The 22,908-nt window shown below is 40.3% G+C and overlaps 1 protein-coding gene across 2 annotated transcripts in view; it reads left to right on the top strand.

Moving 5' to 3' along the window:
* Positions 1–22,908, top strand: part of LOC135493661 (teneurin-m-like) — a 207,495-nt gene that overhangs the window by 6,090 nt on the left and 178,497 nt on the right. For both annotated transcript variants that reach the window (XM_064781151.1, XM_064781150.1), the window contains exon 2: positions 9,703–9,799. The gene's annotated coding sequence lies outside the window, so the exon portion shown is untranslated. The remainder of the gene's footprint in view (positions 1–9,702; positions 9,800–22,908) is intronic.

Genomic DNA, 22,908 nt, shown 5'->3' with positions numbered 1-22,908 from the left:
GCTTTTAGTCCCAATACCGTCAAATTTCGTATCAGTTTTATTCCAATTCGCCTGTCGATATCAATTTTGTCTCATGTCTTGCTCACGCGATCTAACATACTTGTCAATAAGAGTCGCCAAGAGGGAATTTCGTATAATTTCTTCATACCCATCGCCATCTGGTCTCTCTAGCTCGCATGTGAGCGTAACTCGATGATAAGGTACCAAATAGACCCGGCATCACATGATCTGAAATGCCATGGCGTCACATTTCTGCCGCTAACGAGGATGTCTGTCACATGGTGAGATGGTGGAATCGGTGGATTAGAATATCCAGATTAGCTTTGAATGGACAGTTCGTGTTTCTGATGGCGAGGTTTTGCTATTTTCCAATTACTGGACACTTGATTTGACGCGGCGTCAAGTCAATGTGTGCTCAGTGGGGTACAGTCTTGGCTTCTGTCTGGAGGCGTGAGCCGTGAAAGTTACAAGCAAATTTGAGTTAAATATAACCGGTACCTAAGATATGAAGCTATCTTTGAGTCAATTATGAGTCAATTATGGCTATCTTGGAGTCAGTTACTTGGCAATCTTTGAGTCAATTGTGTGTGACGAGCAATTGTAGCCATTGTCCAAGGGTAGCTGCCAGTTGTTAAAAGAATAAAATTACTGATCAGGGTTGTTCACACTTTCAAATAGATCATTATATCTGGTCATTAGGTTAAACATTAAGTCTGGCGGAAGTGTCTGACAGGTTCAATTGACCAGACCTCGACTCTTCATCTTCATGCTCCAGATGTTAAAATGTGCGCCGCTTCAAATTAATGGTGGTCAAGGAAAAAAGAAATGCATTTATACACAATGCCATAGTGAGGTTATCGTGCATACGAATTTGCTGAAACTTTGTCTTTATGATATAAATATATATATATCTGTCTACAGAACAGCACTGATGAAATTATATCCAGTACATATTTACGCAATTTGAAATTTTCAAATTCAATTACCCCGCCAATCCCAGGTTTTGTCCAAGGGACGAGAAACCAAGGTGTTGGTTCAAATCAGTGGCTGGTATTTGAGGTGTAAATAACCAGAGCTGAAAATGTCCCTGTCTTTCAAATATTTGGCAAAGTTCCCCACCAAATGCAACCTCACAAGTTGCGTGCAACTGCACAATCTCCAGTTGATCCGATAGATCCAGTTGATCTGAGCATGTTTCAGGTTGATCTGACCAGTTTATGCAACATTGTGCTGTAGAAAAACGACAGTTTGATTAAAATACCAAAGCTTTTAGTATATCCCATTGTACTTTTGTTCCTGCCCTGATCTTTCTCTCATATCAAACCTGACAAGTTTACTAATGTGAAATAGGATATCTATTCTATTATATTCCTCGGTCAATAATAATGTTGATAGAACAATACGGGAGTCCAGTTGTGCATTCAGCATTTCAGCCTGACATAAACCTGGTGGAATATTGACTTTTGTTATTGACTTGCATTAACCCCTCGGGTTGCATCTTCAGCTAAAGAGAAAATTGTGAGGAGAGTTTATTGTACATACTGTACATTGCGCAATTGTTGCAGGCATTTCATTATTGCAGATTTTGCAAATAACTGAAATTTTTGAAAATAATCAGAAAATAAAGAGGCGCCAAATTTGGCAGTTTACGCTGCAGCTATCAAGGAAGGTGTTAACGTATTGTCGAGTTTCACTTCATTTGTCAATACACTCTTGACAAAATATAATCGTGCTTTTCATGAGCCAGGAGGTGCCTCGCTGCATGCACCGATCGAACCACTCTCCACTTTAGGAAGGTGTGAATACAAGCACAAGTGGCCTGTAATATGCTAATGGTGCAAATGTCATGAAATTAATGGACAATTTGCGGACCACATTACCGAGCGGAATTCATTAGGACCCGAGGTAAACGATTGCTAGGCCGATTATGGGATGTATTTAGCAGGTGTAAACAGGGATGTTGTCAGGGACGTCTGCTGACTATAATCGACTATAAATGTCAGGACGGTAGTCTGGTATAAATGTGTAAAAGTGCATTAATTCTTCATCAATCGCTGCTACTAGAGTAGATTGATTCAGAGTTGTCCGCAAAAGGTTTGTTGACAATGGTAGGAAGGGGTCCTACTGTCAAACCTCTGCTTTGAGTTTTTGCACCAGAATTAACGGGAGACTAGAGGCAGGAGTAGGGGGTTAAATTGGCCATCTTCAGGTTACTTGGGCACTGAGTTATGTTAGATTCAACACTAAATATATTCCTCGCACATGTGTGGATAGTTTGGACGTACTGTGATATGGGAGAGACCCTTGTGTAAGTTTATCTTCCATCTCTGCTGCTGCCTTTAAGGAATTGCCATGATTCCACTCCCTGAGCTCTTCACTCCCAGTCTTTCTCAAGATGCTTCAGCAAGATGTCATAACCACATCTCTCACCATATCATGGTATTGGTCTGCTTCTGTCAATGGTATCATTATTCAGCGTTTAGTGTCTTGCCTGAGGTTATAATTAAAACATTCATGATGGCATCAACTATCAGAAACTGGATCATAATATCTGTCTCTTCATATCGATCAGATCACAAGTGCGCAATGATAACACAGATGTCGCATGGTTAAACAAAAGCCGTCTAAACGTGGCGCAAACACCTCGGCGAGTGTCTTGTGGTAGTCCTACCCCCAGGCTACGTTCTTGTCAATCTTGAGTTGTGATTTTTATCACCAGCCAGCTGTCTTGAAAATGCACACTCGCATTATAAGATTGCTTCACCTTGTTGGGTACCTCTTTGATTCATTGTTCGATGTTTTTCTCTGGCTGTAATCCGGACAATATTACTCAAGTCTTTTCTAATAAGTGTGGTGGACTGGTGAACATACTGTGTGGTTTGTATATTATAACTGTAATGGGCTGAGGTGTATCTAAGTACTGTGCAAACAAGTGATTTATATTGCTGTGATCTGCAATGATAATTCCTGCTACATGCAAAAAAGGATGTCTCGTCTGCCGGAAACACCGGTAATCGCTGGTCGATATCGATTGCTGGCTGCTACAATCACCGATTCTTGTTGGAGGTATCTATCATATACACTGCAAACAGGCAATTATTGTTGCATGAGATCTAAATCGCAGAAATCGTGGGATGATTGATGTTACAGATAGAGGCTAATCTATATCAAGTATGAGTTATAGGTAAATGGTCAGGGTTAGGATTAGAAGCAGGATTGAGAGATTTGGTTGAAGTTTGGAATGGGGGAACTGTCATGGTCAGTGTGTCTTCCCACCACATTCGTGTCCCCGAATAATCAATGCATAAAAAGTTTGCAAAATGAAGCAAACCTTTGAGAACATCAGACACGGGGAACCTGGAACCGGGGGAATATAAGACCTGGGGAACTATAGAACCCTCAGTCAGTATATTAGGGGAACATTGAACTTGGGAAACATCAACCCGGCAGCATAGGTGCGCACCTGATGTGATTTGGAGCTGAGTGATTTGATGGATCCTTCAGAGATCCGACTACCCAGCCAAGCATAACACGACATAGTATCGATCCATACATTGTGTCCGTCCGCAATCACATAAACCACAAATCCTCAGCGTACATCATCGACTTGTCCACGAACGCGTCTCTAACCAGCCCATTGGAAACAAACGCAGATAATTAGATAACGAGCGGGCCTGCCAATAAATCTGAATCTCAATCAATGCGTGAAGTCTCGCACGTATCGGAGGATAAATCCTCGGGTGCACATCGTCGTGACCTCGAATTGTGTTGCACAATGATAAGAGAAAGTGCCAATCTTTTACCGCCGGGATTAATAAACCTTTCAGAAATTGTTGATGTCCAATCAGAATTGACTTATACTGGGAAATTATGGGAAGGTGGTGTCAAAATTGATGTGAGGCGATCTAATGTAGCGAGTGGAATTGCCTACTCTAGTTTCACCAATATAAGTCCAGTTCTGATTAGTATACTCAACAAGTAGGGGAACCAAGAAGTGACTTGGCAAGGAGTCAATCCCACAACCTCTTGACCAGGAGTCCGACGCTCTTTCACTGCGATACCACTGCCCCACTTCTTCTTATCTTTGTTTTATTGCCCTGGCTCCTTCTCCCAACCACTTGTTCCCTGCATTCAAGGAAGTACCACATGCCTAGTCTCACCAGGAGCGATTCACCTTTGTGCAACATTTGCTGCATACTTCCCATGATTTGGAATATATATTCCAGGCAATAGCGAATGCCTCTGTAACAGAGGAATAACACCAAGGCCCTGCCGGGGATTGAACCCATCTGGTGAAGAAGGCCATCACTTTACCTACAGAACTAAAGGGAATTTCCCCCTGGCCTAGAAGGAATGATGCCACCACATGATCCTCCCCCTTCTGGGAAAGTTACGTCCTCAAGACCAGGTCTACCGAAATACAAAGGGTTAATTCATTATCTGAAGACACATCTAGCTTCAAAATAAATTATTAGTAACCTTTTACCATGCTGGGCGCCAAATGTAACAAAGCAAAAACACCAAGGCCTTACCATTCAAGGAAGTACCACATGCCTAGTCTCACCAGGAGCGATTCACCTTTGTGCAACATTTGCTGCATACTTCCCATGATTTGGAATATATATTCCAGGCAATAGCGAATGCCTCTGTAACAGAGGAATAACACCAAGGCCCTGCCGGGGATTGAACCCATCTGGTGAAGAAGGCCATCACTTTACCTACAGAACTAAAGGGAATTTCCCCCTGGCCTAGAAGGAATGATGCCACCACATGATCCTCCCCCTTCTGGGAAAGTTACGTCCTCAAGACCAGGTCTACCGAAATACAAAGGGTTAATTCATTATCTGAAGACACATCTAGCTTCAAAATAAATTATTAGTAACCTTTTACCATGCTGGGCGCCAAATGTAACAAAGCAAAAACACCAAGGCCTTGCCAAGATTGAACCCGGGACCTCTGGCTTAAGGCCATCACTCTACCAAATGAGCTAAAGGGAATTTCTCCCTAGCCTGGGCTGGTAGGAATGATGCCACCACTACACCTCGAGGAGAATGGGGGAGAATCTTAACCTAACTTGTGGTTGCTAATGAATGCGTGGTTTTGATACCAAAGTCCAGTTGTGCCAAACTCTCCTTAACTAGACGCCATCTCTGACATATGTATCAATTTCGGCGCTTTAAAAAAGATCTACTATCTAATGCGGTTTTCAAGTGGGAACAAATATCCCAAATGGCCTGCCTTTGCCACTGTCACCCTCCAAATGCACTTTGTTTCCGACAATTTGGAAGTAATGTTACATGTCATTACCCTTTTATCCAATTTCAGATCCAAGTGTCCACATATTTGTTAATTACATGTACGAATCACTCAATAATGTCAGATTCAATGGTTATGTCCACAACTATGATTTATGTTAAAAACCTTTTAACACCACAAAAGTTTTATAGCCAATTTCCTGCGAGAAGATTTTAAAATGTCAAAATAGTGATACAATTGAATATGCTCTGAGTGATGTTTGATCAGCACTGCACGCAATGAGATTAGAAAGTCAGGTCAATGTGACCTACTTTCATGGTGTTAATAGGTCAAGGTCATGAAGTCATATGTGGGTAATATCTCAAGAAACATTCAATGTGTGATCTTTGAATGAATGTCATTTATCAAGCAGATCAAGCTTAACCTAGTTGTTGAAAGATTGACCTTGACCTAATTTCCAAGGTCATTGAGGTCAAATTGTTTGTAACCATAACAGTGGCAATCTTCCTGTCATTGACCACAGGTGAGCACATGGCATCAAATTGGAAAACACAGAATTTCGTTTTTGTTATGGGTTCAAAGGTAAATTTCGTGGCAATATTCCAATTGTCGGATTTTTGGGGGGGGGCCTCTCTTTATCGTTGCTAATATCACCAACTTTCCAGAGATTTCAGTCAGCCCTGATAGCATCTTTGTGATAAGAATAAAAAATAACAGTGAGATGAACGTCGTAGACAAAGGACTCATAATTAAGCTATAGCAAAGCTTTGAGTGTCCTCTTCAGAGTGTCATTAAAAAAACACAACTAATCCAAAGATAAAAATACTGAAATGAAAGTTGAAACTGAACTGGGAATTGGTATCTTTTTCTGAACCATGCATAATCCAAAAGATTACTGTTATATCCAACCTGTCTAGAATTTCAAAATTTTCATTCAAAGACAGATGGTCGCATTATGTGTCAATCTGATGAATGTTTTTTTTCAGAACTTTTACGCGCCCCGCAAACCAACGAAATTGCTGTGAACTGTGATCATTATCGTATGTGGAAAAAACGCTTGTTTTGCAGTGGTCATCGCAGGTGTCTGCAAAAAGGATCAGTGATCACAGTGATGTGCAATCAATTTCAAACCCAGCAATTATTGAATTTACCTGCAGACAATAGATATTTATGTCCCTCGTAAAAGTGATTATAATCATTGGTTGGAGTGATTTAAATCCCTCTTTGCGCAGTGCTTTAACTACTACATTGTGCTGACATATCTTTTCAGGGAGATGCTACACTCAGCTCTAATAAAAAAATCTTAAGAAGTGGACAATGGATTAATTATTGGAGCATGAATCTAATATCGACTTTTTTTTTTCATAAAGATCAATTATGATAAGGACACCTGACTTGAGAAGAGGATACTCTCTTTTGCGAGATAATGTCATGATGAATTAAATGGTCTTTATCCCCTTCATTTAAATTTTCCACAAAAGTGCATTTTGTGCATGGGTGCTCTCGTCAAAAGTTGGACTCTCAATCCACTGTAACTCCCTGCTTTCAAGACCATTGACATCTTATTAAAATGCTCGGGCAGAGAAGAGAGGAAGCAGATATGATTTTCACTCGTGAAACAAAGACGAAAAAGGTCGTATGAGTGCAGTATGAGACATGCGTTGCAGCAGCCGTTCTGCATGTACAGCCCATGCCATTCATCTTCACCCGGGCGCCCCATCCGGGACCCGGGAACATTTAACATTCGCTCCACTGTTCCCAGGACAATTGCCTCACATGGGACATGATCATCTAAATGGTTATTAAATACATCTCTCGCTGTTGGTGTTGTGTTGAAAAATCATGATGCGATTTGGCAGGCGTGTGTTATGACTTGACAATGGCATGAATTCCACACAGCGGGGTGTCGCACTCCTTTGATGCGCGCTACCGGCGAGCCCTCAGGGCGATATCATTAAGAACTCTTTAAATTGTAAAAACATCATCCTGGTGATTTGAGCTAGAGTAAATGAGTGGAAATTAATGTGGAAAACAATGGAAGGATAACGTCGGAAGGATATTAGACTTTGTTTTGATTTGCTGGGTGTTGTAGTTTAGCATATTTAGTATTCCCTTGTGGGGCTGCACGATGCTGGATATTTTATCAAGATGGCCAGGTGATCCTGATTTTCGGAGTTCTTAACAGTTTGCCTCTGTGAACCACTCTTTATTGCTGTGATTTTGCAACAATTTCAGCAAATGCTCAAGTTTTTATGATTTCTATCATGGCAAAATATACAGGTATATTAATTAATTTGTTAGAACTTGACAAAGCAGAATGTGATTGTCCTGAATTATCTTTTCTTGGCAGGATTAGTTGCTAGACTCATTGATTTCAAATCGAGTTAATTAACAATCTACCTTTCATAACTCGTCACCATCATATTATTGAAATAAAGCACCATATATCGCGTTGCAATGCGATCTCAATGACACAGGTGGAATCCTTTCCTCACACCTACCCATGCGTGACCTGAGCAAACAAACTCAAGACACTGGCGTTTATTCTCCTTGGGCAATTTTGCCATGCACGTCGAACTCAAACAACTAATATAACGCTATGTTTCGGCAAAAATCTTTGTTTGCCTGAATGAGAAAATACTCTAGAGTCGCCGACGTCTATTAAATTATGAAAAAAATGCGCCTCTAAAAATCGATAAGTTTCCCATTTACAATCCTTTGATGGTGAAGGTTCCCTGGCGTTAGATATTCGTCGATTTTGTCGTTGCGATCAACCGTGTGATGTATTTATAGCTTGCAATATCGATGTTTTTTTCTTGTGAAATTGGGTGTTAGGGTAGTGTAAAGAGAAGATCTCTACCTTCGAAAACTGAGATTGAGTCGGCACGAGACGTAATTTCTGCGGGATTGGCTTTGGTATGATATTCAAAAGGGGGATTATAGACAGAACCAGAGTTTGGATGTCTCGTACCCATCTAGAGCTTCTGCAAGCTCTATACTGTAAACAGGTAAATTTTCCTGGGCGTTTTGTTTTTTCGGATTTTGCAAATAACCTCGATTTGCCAAAATAAATATTGCGAACAAAAATTATATTTGAAAAAATTCAAGGAAATTTTGTAATCGGCCAAAATAAAAATTGAGAAAAATGTCAGAACATGACAGAGATTGTTAAACCACACATACATGTACATGTGATGTTCGAACATGACATAAGCCGGTACAATGAAAGGGAGTTTTTGTTTGTAGAAAACATCCTGATTGTGCGCAGATTTTGTCTTAATCGTTCATCTTGGGTTTCACTTATTGCATCAGAATTCAGGAACTGAATTCTTGTCATATAAAGCTGCATATCCATGGACTTTTTCCCTTGTGATCTTGTAGACTTTTGGCATTGTTTCCATCATCTTCATAGAACATTCTCTGGTAAAACAAGTGAGAATGTACGGTTCATTTTGTGTGTGGCACATCACAAGGTCACAGGGAAAAACGCCACCTAGGAACAATCAATGATACGCAGCATTAAAAGGGGACTATAGGCAGGAGCAGAGGGGATAGTTTGGCCATCTTCAAGTGACTAGTATACACAGTGAGGGCCCTGGGTCATGTCAGATTCAGCACTAAATATATTCCTCTTACAAACGTGAATCATTTCGGCGTACTGTGAGATGGGAGAGACCACTATTGGCGACTTTGTGTAACTTTGTCTTGCCTGTCTAGCTGCTGCCTATATTGACCCTTTTAGGGGCCCTGATACATCCCTCGCCCATGCCTCCCAGGTCCATACCTGCATCAGGAACACTTCTACTCTTGGCATGACTCACACCAAATAACACAACCAGCTGCCAAATAGCGGAAAATTTTATGAAATTTCACCAGAATTAATACTACATCATTCATCCAGTACAATGGCTCAATTCTGACGCTAGGCAAACTGCCGAGCTCTCCCAGCCAAATGAGGCATTCAGAAGTTGCCTACAGCGTTTTAATTTCTCTTTACCCCAGGGAATTGAAATCAATTTTTGTTAGCTTTGCCCGCGTGAAAGTGAATGATCTTGTGAACGGAGTGGAAGCAAAATACTTGGGTAGTAATTTCACGCTTGAATCTAGTTATTTTTTTATTGTATGAATTCAAATGGTCTTGTAATGTATCAATGAGACCAGAGTACACTCACATTGGTATAAAATCCCTTTATAAAAACTGGGTCCTTAGAAGACCAGTGCTGTCATGTAAGTAAAATGCCTTAGAATATTGTTGGCATTGTACGTATATCGGCAAAAATCTCCTATAATGCTCTTCTTATCACACCGAGTGTCCTTGGATACTGATACGTCTCTAAGCCACAAAGCCGCAAATAATTGCAAACATCCGTACCCTGGAGAAAGACGAGCACGCTATTAATATTTTATGTCCGAAAGCTGATCGGCGTTAATTTTGTATCTTTACAGGGATATTTGTTAGCTTATATAAAGCGACGTGAGATTTTGTGCGGGAAACGCAGTGGATGTACTGCCTTTGACCTTGCTTCTGGACTTTCTACATAAGGTAAGTGAATTTGTGACTGTTACATAAGGTTCTGATTGGAGGGCGAGGTCCAGACCCTCATCCCGTTCACTGCGACCCAAAAAAAATTTGATGCATGTATCGTTGGCTCACCATCTAGGTGAGTCTATACAATACCGCAGTGTCCGTCATCCATCGTCGTCATATCCCATTTCAATAACAGGGGAACATTTCTTAACTGCTAGGGCTATGAACTTGAAACTTTGTACACAGGACCTCTCAGGTCAGGCGACCTCTGACAATGAATTTCAGTCTGATCTGATTCTTAACTTGGCCACCAGGGGGCAAGAAGTGGAAACCTATAAAGTGTAATATCTCTCGTATGAGTGACCCGTTTTCGATAAAATTTTATGGTAGGTACTTCTAGCAAGGATAAATCACATATCATACAGGTTTTTGATTTGACCTAGTTTTCAAGGTCACACAGGTCAAATGGTGTAAATTGGCCATTTGAGTGTAACTATGGCTCGTTTCTTAACCGCTAAAGCTATGAACTTTAAATTTGGTACACATGACTCCCAATGTCATGTAACCTTGGACAACGAATTTCGATTCGATCTGATTTTCGACTTGGCCACCAGGAGGCCAAAACTAAAAAAGGGAAAAAGTGCAATATCTCGCTTATTAGTGACTTGTTTTTTCGATGATATCTGTATGGTAGTTACTCCAAGCAACGATACATCACATGTCGTACCGACTTTGGTTTGACCTATATACTATACAAGATTTATACGGTGAGCACAATGGCCCTTGGCCATTTCATTAAATGTTGGATGGGCCTGACATCGCATCTAAGAACACTTAGATTTAAACGGATCAAGCAAGCCAACAGCTCTCGAATTGATCTAAAATCACATATCTAGATTTCAAATCTTCCTTGGGTGGAGCTTAATGTCACCAAAACGGGATGCCGAAAATTGGAAATGGTAGGCACTCCCCATCTATCAATGACTTGTGGTTTCTCCTGATCCATTGCCTTCACTTCCTGGTTTGCAGATTAAGTGAAGGACTCTGAATTCTAAATCTCAAAGGATTCTTATATTTTAGACATAAGTATATATTCTGAATTTGGATGCTCAGAATGTCCGGTTATTAGGAAATGTTTCTAAATAAAGACACATCCAGATCGTTATTTGAGTTTTATTTGAAATTCTTTAAAATAATCTAGATTATGATTATCGAGTTAACATGGTTTAATGACAATGTATAAAATGTGCTTCATCTCGAATACTTATTGAAATTATATACATGTAATGTATGATTTGTATATGATGCATGCAATCTTCGCTCTTCTTTCAGTCGATTGTGATACAATTCCTGTAACTGAAATTACGAAATACCAATTCAAATCTGAATGCGAAATTACCATGATTCGAATTTCATCGGATAAAACCTTTAGAAAATGATAGTTCAAGAAAGGCATTTGTGCAAATGATGAGGCATGGCGTCGTTATTTGCATCGATTTGAAATCTGAATAGTTGCTGATTTCTAAGTGTTATCTGTCTGAGTGTCAGGTTGCAATGGTTGGATCCAGTTCACAGTGACTTCAATGCAATGAAGCACTGTTATTTTCATAGGTCGAAAAACAGAAATATCTGTAATCACAAAATATAACGAAATCAAAAAGTTATGACAAAAAATGATCTGACGTTAAATCATTGAAAATCATAGTGCTGTAAAAATATTCAAAGCGATTTTGTTTAAAATTGTGGAAAGAATATAATTTGTGAGTCAAGTTTCTCTGTCAGAGCAAGTAAATATATACTTAGTCATAGTGATGTCATTGTAAGCGCGTTGGGAGTGTTGAAGAGTGTGGAAAAGTGTCAGAGAATGTTTTCAGTACAAGTCCAAAAAAAATACCAATAGCTAAAAAAAAGTGCTTCACCTCATTGATAGAGTTCTGGAGGACGTGGTTCCGTCCGTCCCTGCTTGAATTTGAAATTGGCCGCTACACGTAGTTAACTTTATGCGCTCAGTCAAGAACATGACAAGTTTGACCTATGCACATGTCAAGACAACTGGTCATACAAAATAGTGCAGTTCAGTTCATACACTCAGTCAAGAATATGACAAGTTTGATTGAGATAGTGACCTCTGCACTTATCAATATAAGTCACATACAAAAGAGTGCAGTTCAATTCACACACTCACTGATGAAAGGACGCCAATAACTGCTTCATTTGTTACAGATGAAGCTGTGCAGAATCTTAATAAACTCAATATGAATCCCGGTCTTTCATTTATGTCTATTCATTCAAATATATGCCGTCAACTATCGATTTATTGTATTTCAAACATGGTTAGATTCATACATAATGACCGAATCACTTGGAGTAGCAGTGCCTGGAGCCATAGTTAAAGTCTTACGATATTTGTAAAGAATTTGAAATTGAATTTGAAAATTTCCAATTGCGTTAATGCACACTAAATACACATTTCAGCATTGCCATTGTGTCGACAGATATGCAAAGACTGTGACTACCAAGTTTCAGCAAATTTGCATGCATGATAACTGCACTATGGCATTGTATATAACTTCATTTATATTTTCCTGGACCGCCAATTATAACAAACAGCATATCCCTTTAAAGCCCATCACATATATGTAGCGATTTGACGTGGTCGTTAGTTGACCTGCCTCCTGGGGCGGTTCTTTCGCTGATGGAGCTGATGAGGTCTATCGTGGTTTTATTATGCGCTGACATTCTTACATCAAATGCGTGCAGTTTATTGATGAATGCTTTGTATCGTTTGTTCAAATAGATGAGGAAATTACGCAGATATGCGAGGTTGCGTTTAATGGCCTTGAAATGTTTCATTTCGTGTTGTGTGGCTATCATAGCTTTGTTTGCTGTATTTGCTTTTTACTTTTGAGGATTTGATGTGTGATACGATGGTCAAGGTGAGTGGGCATATTGAAGTTATTGGGCTTATATCAGAACAATTGTCAGGGAAGCATGGTGTAAAGTGCACCACAAATGAGCATTTAAAACTGCTGCTACATGTACCTGCGATGTTAATTGCAAGTGACCATAATCGCTTATTTGCATTGGTCATCGCAGGTCACGACCTTCGAGTCGGTATCAAACCCAGCAACTATCAATTTACCTGCAGACAAGCAATCTTTTGTCACATATACATGTAGCAGCGGTTGCGATTACAGGTAACTGCGAAGGTGACAATTTGCTCATGAAAATATGTAAGAAAAGTAAAAAGTAAAAAGTAGAAATTCACAATTTTTATTTTGGCGCACTATGAAATTAATTCTTGTGTTCCCAATCAAAAAGAAATTTTCAAGATAATTTTTTCCAATCGCGGTTATTTGCAAAATTCGTGAAAATAAAGTGCCAGTGAAAATTGGTGGGAAAAAATAACTTTTAGCTATCGGTGTGGGTTACTGGTTGAAAAAGTCAGAGTGGAGTCATGTGTACATGGGCTCGCCAATTTTGATGTCTCTATCATTATTTTTGCTCAAATAGACCTAATAGATCTTTGTTCCTGACACTGGTGGAAAACTATAGGAAATAGTAGGGCAAATAAACATCACAGAAGTCTAAGTTATATTTACAATGCATAACTTTACTATTTGCTGACTGGCAGCACCCATGGTAATTAATAGTTGGTAAACTAATTAATGAAATATTTGCGCATGAGGCATGTGAAGCATTCTGAAACTCTGAGGGTTAAGAGTGTTACCAGGTGACCGGTGGCCCGTCCCATGCATTTAGAAAATCCTTTGAAATTGGCCTTGAATTTTCTAAAATTGACATGAAAATACCCAACACACAATTTTCTTGTAGGTGCACCATTTTGTCTGAGGTCCACCATCTTCTCCAAGCCACAACACTCATTGCATGTTTCTTTGCAAGTAATTGCCATTTGTACACCCTTGGGACTGACAAATGCTGTCCATATTAGGGAGGTGTCCTGATTACAGAGATGTCAAATTGCATAGAAACAACCCTAACCCCAATAGAGAGTGGGATCCACTGTGCAAGGTGTCTGCTAAGAGAGGTTTCACTGTGCACAATTTGGTGTCATCACTTCGAGCGTATGCTATAAAAAGTGTGCTATCTCTTGTCATATAATGAAATATATTCCCCCGGCGTCTCTCCTAATAAAATACCACACATCCACCCCCATCTCAGCATTCAATCTTCTATCTATGATATTTGATACATAAGAATCCATATTTACCCAAGACAGAAATATATCTAATTACGACCCTCAGCGGCCCTACCAGCATTGCTTATTATCGTCATTGCCGATTGGCGTAATTTCGTGACCGCCGCGGCGTATATGGGAACCCATCTATGTAAACTAATTTCGGCGTATCGATTCCTCTGCGACTTATTATTCTCGTTCAAGTACCATCAGATTTATGCTATGTTATAGCCACTTGTGTCACTAACCGCAGAAACTCTCCATCTGTACGGCCCATGTCTGCATTTGGGTAATCCATAAATAATGGCCGGCTCCGTTTTGGAGAATACCGTACAACAAGTTGTTGTAGTGAATGAGCAGGATGAGTAGGTTTGTAGGTTCGTGACTTGCTATAGTTTAGAGCTGTTCTTTATAAACGGAGTTAATCAAATCCTAGATGAAAACAAAATTTTGTATTTTAAGCATGTTGGGTCTCAATTTATTTCAATATCTTGCATGTCCATCTACGACTTTGAAATGGGGTTGTGCATTCTGCAGTGACCTCAGATTTAGCCTAACTCATTGAGCCTTAATAACCATGCCCTTTTGTTGACATTTGTGACCTTGATATTGGGCTTATATCACAAACCTTGGTCCATTTCTCGGCTGTTCAGTTTTGACATTGATATTGACTGATTAGCTTGTAAGGGCCTACCAACCTGGACCTTTAGCTGACAGGCTCTTCATTTGTGACAATGATATTGGACCTAGAGATCATCAGCCTGAGTCCATTTCTGAGCTGTTCAGTTTTGACCTTGACATTGACTGATTAGCTTGTAGAGCTTACCAACCTTGACCTATTTACTTCCAAATTCAGATGTGACCTTGAAATTGAATTACAAGCTTGCCGACCTTGACCTCTTCACTTCCAGGTTCAGATGCCACCTTAACATTAAAAGAACTTGCTTACCAACCTTGACCTAGTTAAACTATGACAATGACTGGTAATGTATTTCCATGATTGAAGAAAAATGTTTTTTCTGAGCAAAAGGGTTGTACTTTTTATGTAAAACCTAAATGCATTTGGTAAACATGCCGCAATTGAGACGTGACATCTGCCAACTCTAAACAACTTAAATCATGATCCAATCCATTAAGATTAAAGCAATGATTTATCACAAACTGCTGGAGAAGGAATCAGATCTGTTCTACAAATTGTTTACAAAATATTTTCATTGAAATTTGATGATCAATCGTAGGGCTATGTCCACTATAAACCAGTTGAGAAATATCGGGAAATTTTATTAGAATTTTTGAGTTCGGCTTGCTCTATTTCCAAGAACTTTGGGCAACGACAAAATCAGCTGAAGTAAATCTCTTGATTTTCTTTCTGAGTAACGTAAAGTTTCTGTGTGTTCATGTCCTCAAATGTTGGCTTAAAATTTTAACAATCGGGGCTGCAAGGAGTTTTAAGTGTCTTTTCACATCCGTGTGGTAATCCGCTTTGGTCTGTTCTCAATCTCAGCTTTTAAAAAGTGTTAAAGACCTCTAGTCAGCGATGCAGTGGCTGAACACAGATCTATCAATCCCTCCTCGAGCACCACGGGTAAATCTGTAACACCTGTTGTTGCATGAAAAATAGTGCATAAGGAGCAGACCCTTTGACATACAGTAGAACCTCTCTATTAAGGACATCCTCAGGACTGACAGTTGCTGTCCTTAATAGAGAGGTGTCCTGATTAGAGAGGTCAAATTGAATGGAAATGACCAATTTGGGACCAAAACTAGTGTCATTAATCAAGAGATCCTTAGTAGAGAGGTGTCCGCTAAGGTAGGTTCCACTGTATTTACACCATAAATAATGCTTTAAACTATTTTGCGGTTAATGTCTTTAAGCCGAGATAATCATTACCTTCCCAGACTATAATCCATTAGGGGCAATTAATGACAAGTTTATGATGGCGATAACCATGAACATGATCTCTGTAGTTTGCCAATGAAATGTTCAACGGCTGCATTTTACATGGAGAAATGATGAAGAGAAACGACTTTAGTGCGCAAAAAGTTCAAAAGGTTTAATTATTTAGAAGTGAGGAACTTGTTGTATTGTATTGGGCTGTTAACTACTGCTGCCACATTTTGGCAATATTGTCCCTAACTAGTCGTGTGTGCCTGTACCGAATGTTTTTGTCCCTGGGAACAAATCAGTCAATACTCTAGTTTCATGGATCTATGATCATTCCTGAAGAGTTAAAAAATGGGGTATTATGCACTTACATGTAGTTATATGATGCCATTTATAATGTTTAATTTTGATAGACAATGGGTTGGAGACACCAAGTTGTTGAAAGGTCAGAATGTCATGTAACAGCTCTGCCTTTGTGTCAGTTTTGTAGCAAAAAATGAGTGTTTTGATCTGTGAAACTCGAGTATGTGCAGTCCAGGCTGTGAGTAAAAAGAATTTCCAATTGATTTATTACCGCAAAATCAGAATGAGCACTAAGCTCGAACGTGACATCATGGCCGTTGGGCAAATTGGTGGTGTCGCCAACCCAGTGTTTATCCACATTGAACGGTTGAATGGTATTGAACAACCATGTACTATATCTAGCTTCAAATTGGTGAAGCAAGAGTAAACACGACCACTCCAGCTGAAAATAACCGACGCTGAACACTAAAATACTGAAAATTCCAAAAGATATAGTGTTCTCCATTTCGTTTTTATTTAGCTTTATCACAGAAGAGAGAGAACGTGCCAGGAATCCTAATGTGATAATAATTTGCCATGTTTTCTGCCGAGCACAGAGGGCACTGATAAAAGCCTAATTTGTTTCCAGTTTTTTTGCAGCAATTAGCTTCTTCTTTCATTCTGTGGTGCATGCTGGGTGATATCCGCGCCGGCAACTGGATGCTGGCAGAGATTCTTTACAGCGTAGGATGAGTTGAGTTTGTAGGAGGAAAGACAGGATAAAGAGGATGCAAGTTTAAAGTGTTCCTGTGTGATGATCAATATAAGAATGAACTACGTGATGCAATTGCAGTCGTTGAATGACATTACACAGCCCCAAGCAGTCCTTCATCTTTAATAGTCATTGGCTGGCAGTTGCCAGTCAAAAAGAAAAAGAGGCCTTTGAAAATCAGTTTATGATACTAGCCAAACCAGTTGCATGGCCTTCTCTTTAAATTCCCTATTGCGAATGATCTAGCTGTGAGTTATGGCCTGGGATGCAGAATTATTATGTAAGTTCTGGAATCCTGTCTAGGGAATGCCAGTTAAAGGGAATGGCCCGCCAAAAAATGGGGAGTTTTGGACGGCCCGGTCAAAACCTTAGGCGGGAATAAGGTTTCATTGATAAATATAAGGAGTTTCAAGGCCCCCAAATCACTTGTAAGGTTCAATAGATACTGGCCTTTCATTGGTTTACCGTCTGCGTATCATTTACATACTCTCATTTTGAAAAATATGACAATATTTACGATCACGTTATTGATTTTTGCAACATTTTCGGTAACGCGCCCCTTGCGGATCTGTAAGGTACCATTCGGATGCTTGAAAAATGCTTGTCTCGTCGACTCGCTCGCGGATAAACGCATCAGGCTGACTGCAGCAACTTTTAATTGTTGGAGACAGAGCAGGAAGGAATATGATTATCAGTTTGATGAAAACTTTGCAAAGTTTCTTCTTGGGACTCGAAATCCATACTACTATTCTCTCCATTTTCCATTTTCTCCTCTCTCCAACTCACTACTATCGCTATTGACTGCGTAACATACACTAACATTCTTTCGCTATCATTGCTAACTTCATTTACTAGAACACTGGGCTCTTTGTAGCCGATTATGTAACCCATAGTGGAAACACCTGACAGCGCCGCCCGGCATGATCCACGTGCTACTGGCATATTTATAACTCGTAGTAAATAAGGTTGTAAAAATATGCAAATGAGATGCCGTATATGGAAACCATGACGTCACTAAGCAGTTCTTATTTCTGCTACGGGTGGCGCTGTTGCTTGCTTCTGGAGGCGCTATTCAACCTCTTTAATCAACATCCCTGGTTTATCAGAAGTTTACGAAAGTTAAGAAAATCAATTACTGGAAGACAACCAACTTATCTATCTTCTCAATGTAAGGTAAGGTTGTGCAATTTGCGGTGTTTTGTCAAAATGGTAAATCACAAAGATTGCCAAAACTGTGCCACTTTGACAAAAAATTAGAGCCATGTAAAATTATAGCCTCTACGTGCACAGAAGAGTACAATCAGCTGTTTTCTACACTTTAAGGGCGGTAATTGTACCGGGGCTATAATTGTATCACTTTACTCTTCCACTTTTCTTTACAATATGCATTGTTGCAGGAAATGTGTTTTACGGCTTTTGTATGAAGTGTGTCCATTGCTTTCACAACAGTCTTCACAAACCGCACTAGAAACCGTTGACAGCGTTCTACAGGAAAATGAATAATGATGTCGAGAGCCTTGAACAGTAAAACATCCACGATATCGGCACGTTTGGTCAATGGTAGCCCCACCATTCAAAGTATTGCTGAGTGTTAGTAACTAGCTGTAATATGGTGTTCGACGTGGCTAAGAGTGCCATAATGGGCACTTCAGAGAATGTGCTGAGTGTCGTCACTGATTGATGCAAACAATACGAAGATTTGCCACAAGTGTACGACCACATCTGGTGTCGGAACACATGTTATTGTATCACTGAGGGGCAGTAGCATTGTCATGGAAGGTGTAACTGTTGAGCTTACACCGTTTTTTAAGTGGTAGATATAGCGCCAACTAAACTATCCACAAAGGTTGGGAAATGGAGATGGTCAGTGTTTTGCTGTGTCCGGAACCCCGACACATTGCTCAGAGACCACAAGACTTAGGCGTTCTCGACCAACAAGCCAGAAAAGCCAGAAAAGCCAGACTCGGATGGCACTGCACAACCTAATATTTCTATGCCCTGACCTCTAACAGGCTGGACTTGGACCCTTTCGTACTGCAAGGCAACGCCATTGCCTCTTGTGAGTTGATGTTGTTTTGACGCAGATAAGAAACTGTAGGTGAGATTCTAGGGTTAGAAGTATTGTAATGCAGGTCATTTTCATTCTAGTATCTTCCAATTGTTGCATCCTCCTTTGAAAACATATATCCTTGATATGTCCATAAAGCTCCATTCTCCCCTGAACAGTGTGGAGATTGGCTTCTGTTTAAATCATAACAGCCTTGTTCTTTTACACTCGTCCTCATCAGTACATTATCAGAGAAACCTCTCACCAAGCCAACCGATTGCTGAGCAATCACAACGGTTGGCACATGAGCTGCTTGTTCTGCCTGAGGGAAGAGACAATGGAAAGGGAATTATATGAGGAAAACAATAACGGTGTGTACCGTGAATGTGCTACCTTTATAGTCGTAGTTACAAGGATTTAAGCCTTTGGACGGGACAGGACCTATGCACCATCATCCTAATATGATGTTTTCAATAACATCCTCTGATGTCCATGACAATAGCACTACCATTCCAGAACTGACCACCTCTACCACCTTTGATGTAAGGATTGACCCCTTGAAGGGGTGAGGTCTAGGTACCATCCTTTACCGGTGTCTTCAATAACATCCTGTGATACCCTTGGTAGTAGCACTACCATTGCATGATCTCTGTGGTAAGGAGGGCTTCGAGGTCTAGCCAATTTCTTACAATGTCTTCATTGGCATCTTATGATGTCAGCAGCAGTAGCATATCCATTTCATAAACGCCTACTTCTACCCAACTTAAGCATGATCGCAATATGCAACATTCTCCTGCAAGTCAGTGTCTTTGATGATAGGTTCTTTGTAGGCATGGTAGGAGTAGAAAAATATTATAGGGTGATTTCAAAATTGTAAGTGAAGAAACTTAGGCCCCTGGAATAAACCAATGTGAAGAGTGATCTAGGGCCAACCAACCAAGTCACGTGAAGAGCGGTTCTGATATGGGTATGGATTTGGTAGTGCCATACCTAGGTAGTGACCGTCCCTGATGATCTATAGCCTCCATTGTGCCACCCGATTCTGTCTGATACAGGTTTCATTCAACCTAGATTCAAAGATTATCTGGTCTTGTCGAAGTGATGACTACACGTTGTCTTTCCAAACAAAGCGTGATGACAGCGCTTAAGGAAACAAACCTGTAATTATGCAAGGTCAAGCTAATTAGCCTCGCTAACGAACCACCCACCAAGGCTAATTACATTCCAACATCGATTTAACACGTAAAGGAGTGCAAGTGATATGTCTGCTTTGGTATAGGTCGATAGTTCAGCTAGAAAAGCATTGAATTTGAATTTCAAAACGGACTTGGTTGAAATTTAAACCGTCTAGTTAGTTGGAATAACATCAGGAGTTATGTCTCATTTAACGAATCTGGAGTCATTGAGAGAATTCCGGTCATAGCTTTTGATGTTTGTTAGGTTATTCTCAGAGGAATTTCTCAATTTCAAGCGATATCTTGAGCTGTTTTTTCCCACATTTATCACCACTACACATTAAGAACTAAATGAAGCCACAATCGAATGCAACAGTTGATGCACACATCCCTGAGCCTGCATGTCAAATGTCAAGGTCAGACTGAAAAGTGATTTCCTGCTGTAAGATAGCCAGTGAAGGGCCATCAAATAGACTTCCTTGCTGGCAATGATCAAAGAAAGATGGGAAGTGAGGCTGTCTAATGATCGGAGATGACATGACATTGGGTGCTCCTTGAAATGTCCTCTATGTCTACTGTAGTCGAGAACAAGGCAAGAAAAGATAGGGATGCAGTGAGTCAGTTTGGTTGATAGGAAGAGATGCTGTCTAATGATCGGAGATGACATGACATCGGGTGCTCGTTGAGACATTCTCTATGTCTGCTGTAGTCGAGAACAACTCGAGAATAGATAGGGATGCAGGGCGTTGGTTGGCTTGGTGTGGATAATGGGGGTGAGGCTGTCTAATGATTGGAGATGACATGACATTGGATGCTCCTTAAAAAACCCTTGCTCTCTGTCCCCTCGCTCTCTGTCCTGTTTGTACTATGGTCGAAAAGAAGAAAAAGGAAAACCAGGGATGTGTGAGAATGTTTCATTGCAGATTTGGCAAAGGTGGCTTTCACGAACCAGAGACCCAAATGAAACCTGGCTGTCTATGATCGGAGATGATATGACATAAGCTTCCCCTTTAGCCATCCTAGTTTTCTGTCATGTTTGTACTGTTGTCATGAGAATAAGGCAAGAAAAATAGGGATGGGTCTGTATCAAGGCGGATTTGGCAAGGATGGCTATCACAAACCAAAGAACCAAAAGAAACTTTTCTGACTATGATTGGAAAGGATTTGACATAAGCTACTCCTTCAAACATCCTCGTTTTCTGCTTTGGCAGCACCAAGTTCATTTCACGGATGACTCGCAAACACATAATGCATACCAACGAGAAAGCTATGTTGTCTATCAGAGATGACCCTAGACCTAGGTTTGTAAACCACACCAATATTCTAATCAAACTGACCATGAATTCTTTACCCAAGTAATTTGACCTTGCTTGTTTTAGTGAAGGATACAGGTTGTGATGGCAACTGGTGGAAAGTGCAAACTGGTCAGCAGAAGAAAGATTGTGCTTGGAATGCCTGTGGATGGCCTGTTGTTACAAGGTCAAAGATGTCAGTGACCACATCACTGGGTCACTGTTAAGTTGAGTTTCCATGTGGATCTGAGTCTGGTTAGGCATATAACCTTTTGGCAGTGCCGACCTTTTTTCGGAATTTGTCTGGGATGCTGTAATTGTGCCCTGCTTCCACTGTAATTGAGCCCTGCTTCCAGAGTTTGCTGTCAAGTGGAGAAGAAGATACATTCACCACAAGCAAGTGAAATATGAGAAACAGCCTATGTATGATATTGAAGGATATAAGGCACACTCTTCACGCCATATCTATAACTAGTGGCAGTACCAGACCTCAGATTTTGAGATGAATGGGCTGATTGCTTCCCTAATAAACGGCTTGCAATAAACTCCAAGTAGACACAGATACATTTGCCAATAATGTTGAAGTGAAATAAGAGAAAACACCCCATTTAGGCGATTCAGGAACAGAACTCTCGCTCTTCACCCCCTAATGTATTACTTGAGGAAGTGCTGGGCAAGACCGGACTTGCAGGGGTCAAAACAAGGACCCGATAACCAACATTTTCAGTGAAGTGGCGTTTTTGGTATCATTGTGTGTTAGAATGACTCTATCAACTGGAATCACCAGCTTTGAGGTACATGTATGTTGTAGCAGTCTTCCGATACTACAAACTAGAATGTGATTGTGTGACCACAGTTGCATTTATTCTAGAATTTTTCAGTTTATTTGACTTTCTACCTATTCTTGTCTGCCCCTATGCATATAATCGGAGAATCCACTCCACGACCAAGCTCACTCAAAAACAGTCAAGTCTGCCTGACTTCCTACCCAGTCTCCTCCACAGGCAAGGTTATTTCAGATTAATGAACCGGTGTGTTCACCAAGTGTTTACAAATAGACAGATAGAGAATGTTTCACTGCCTGCCTCCAACTGATTTCTCCCTATTTTTTCTGTTTTTACCTGGCCGTTGAAACCGTCGGAACTTCCCACACTTGATGCTTGAACTATAGAAAGGTACTCCACTCTGTGACTTAAAACAAGCCTAGACCACCAAACGTCTCACCAAAAAAACCTACAATGTTTAAAGCTAGTCTCCGAATATTCATTATTCTGTCTGACAGATAGGAAGCTTACATCAAGGCAATGCCGGGTAACAATCAACTTTGAATGTGGCAATATCTTTGAAACAAAGAAGGTAAACTTATAACGCAGAGATGAGGGTTGGATCCAAGACTCACAAAAGGTGGGGGTAGACATCCACTTTTCAGGACTTCATGGTCAAATTCTAAGATTATTTTCATAAATTAGGGGA

The sequence above is a fragment of the Lineus longissimus genome, chromosome 9 (genome assembly GCF_910592395.1).
Source record: "Lineus longissimus chromosome 9, tnLinLong1.2, whole genome shotgun sequence".
Lineage (NCBI taxonomy): Eukaryota > Metazoa > Nemertea > Pilidiophora > Heteronemertea > Lineidae > Lineus > Lineus longissimus.
The sequence above is the reverse complement of the archived record's forward strand: the minus strand, read 5'-3'. Positions and strand labels throughout refer to the sequence as shown.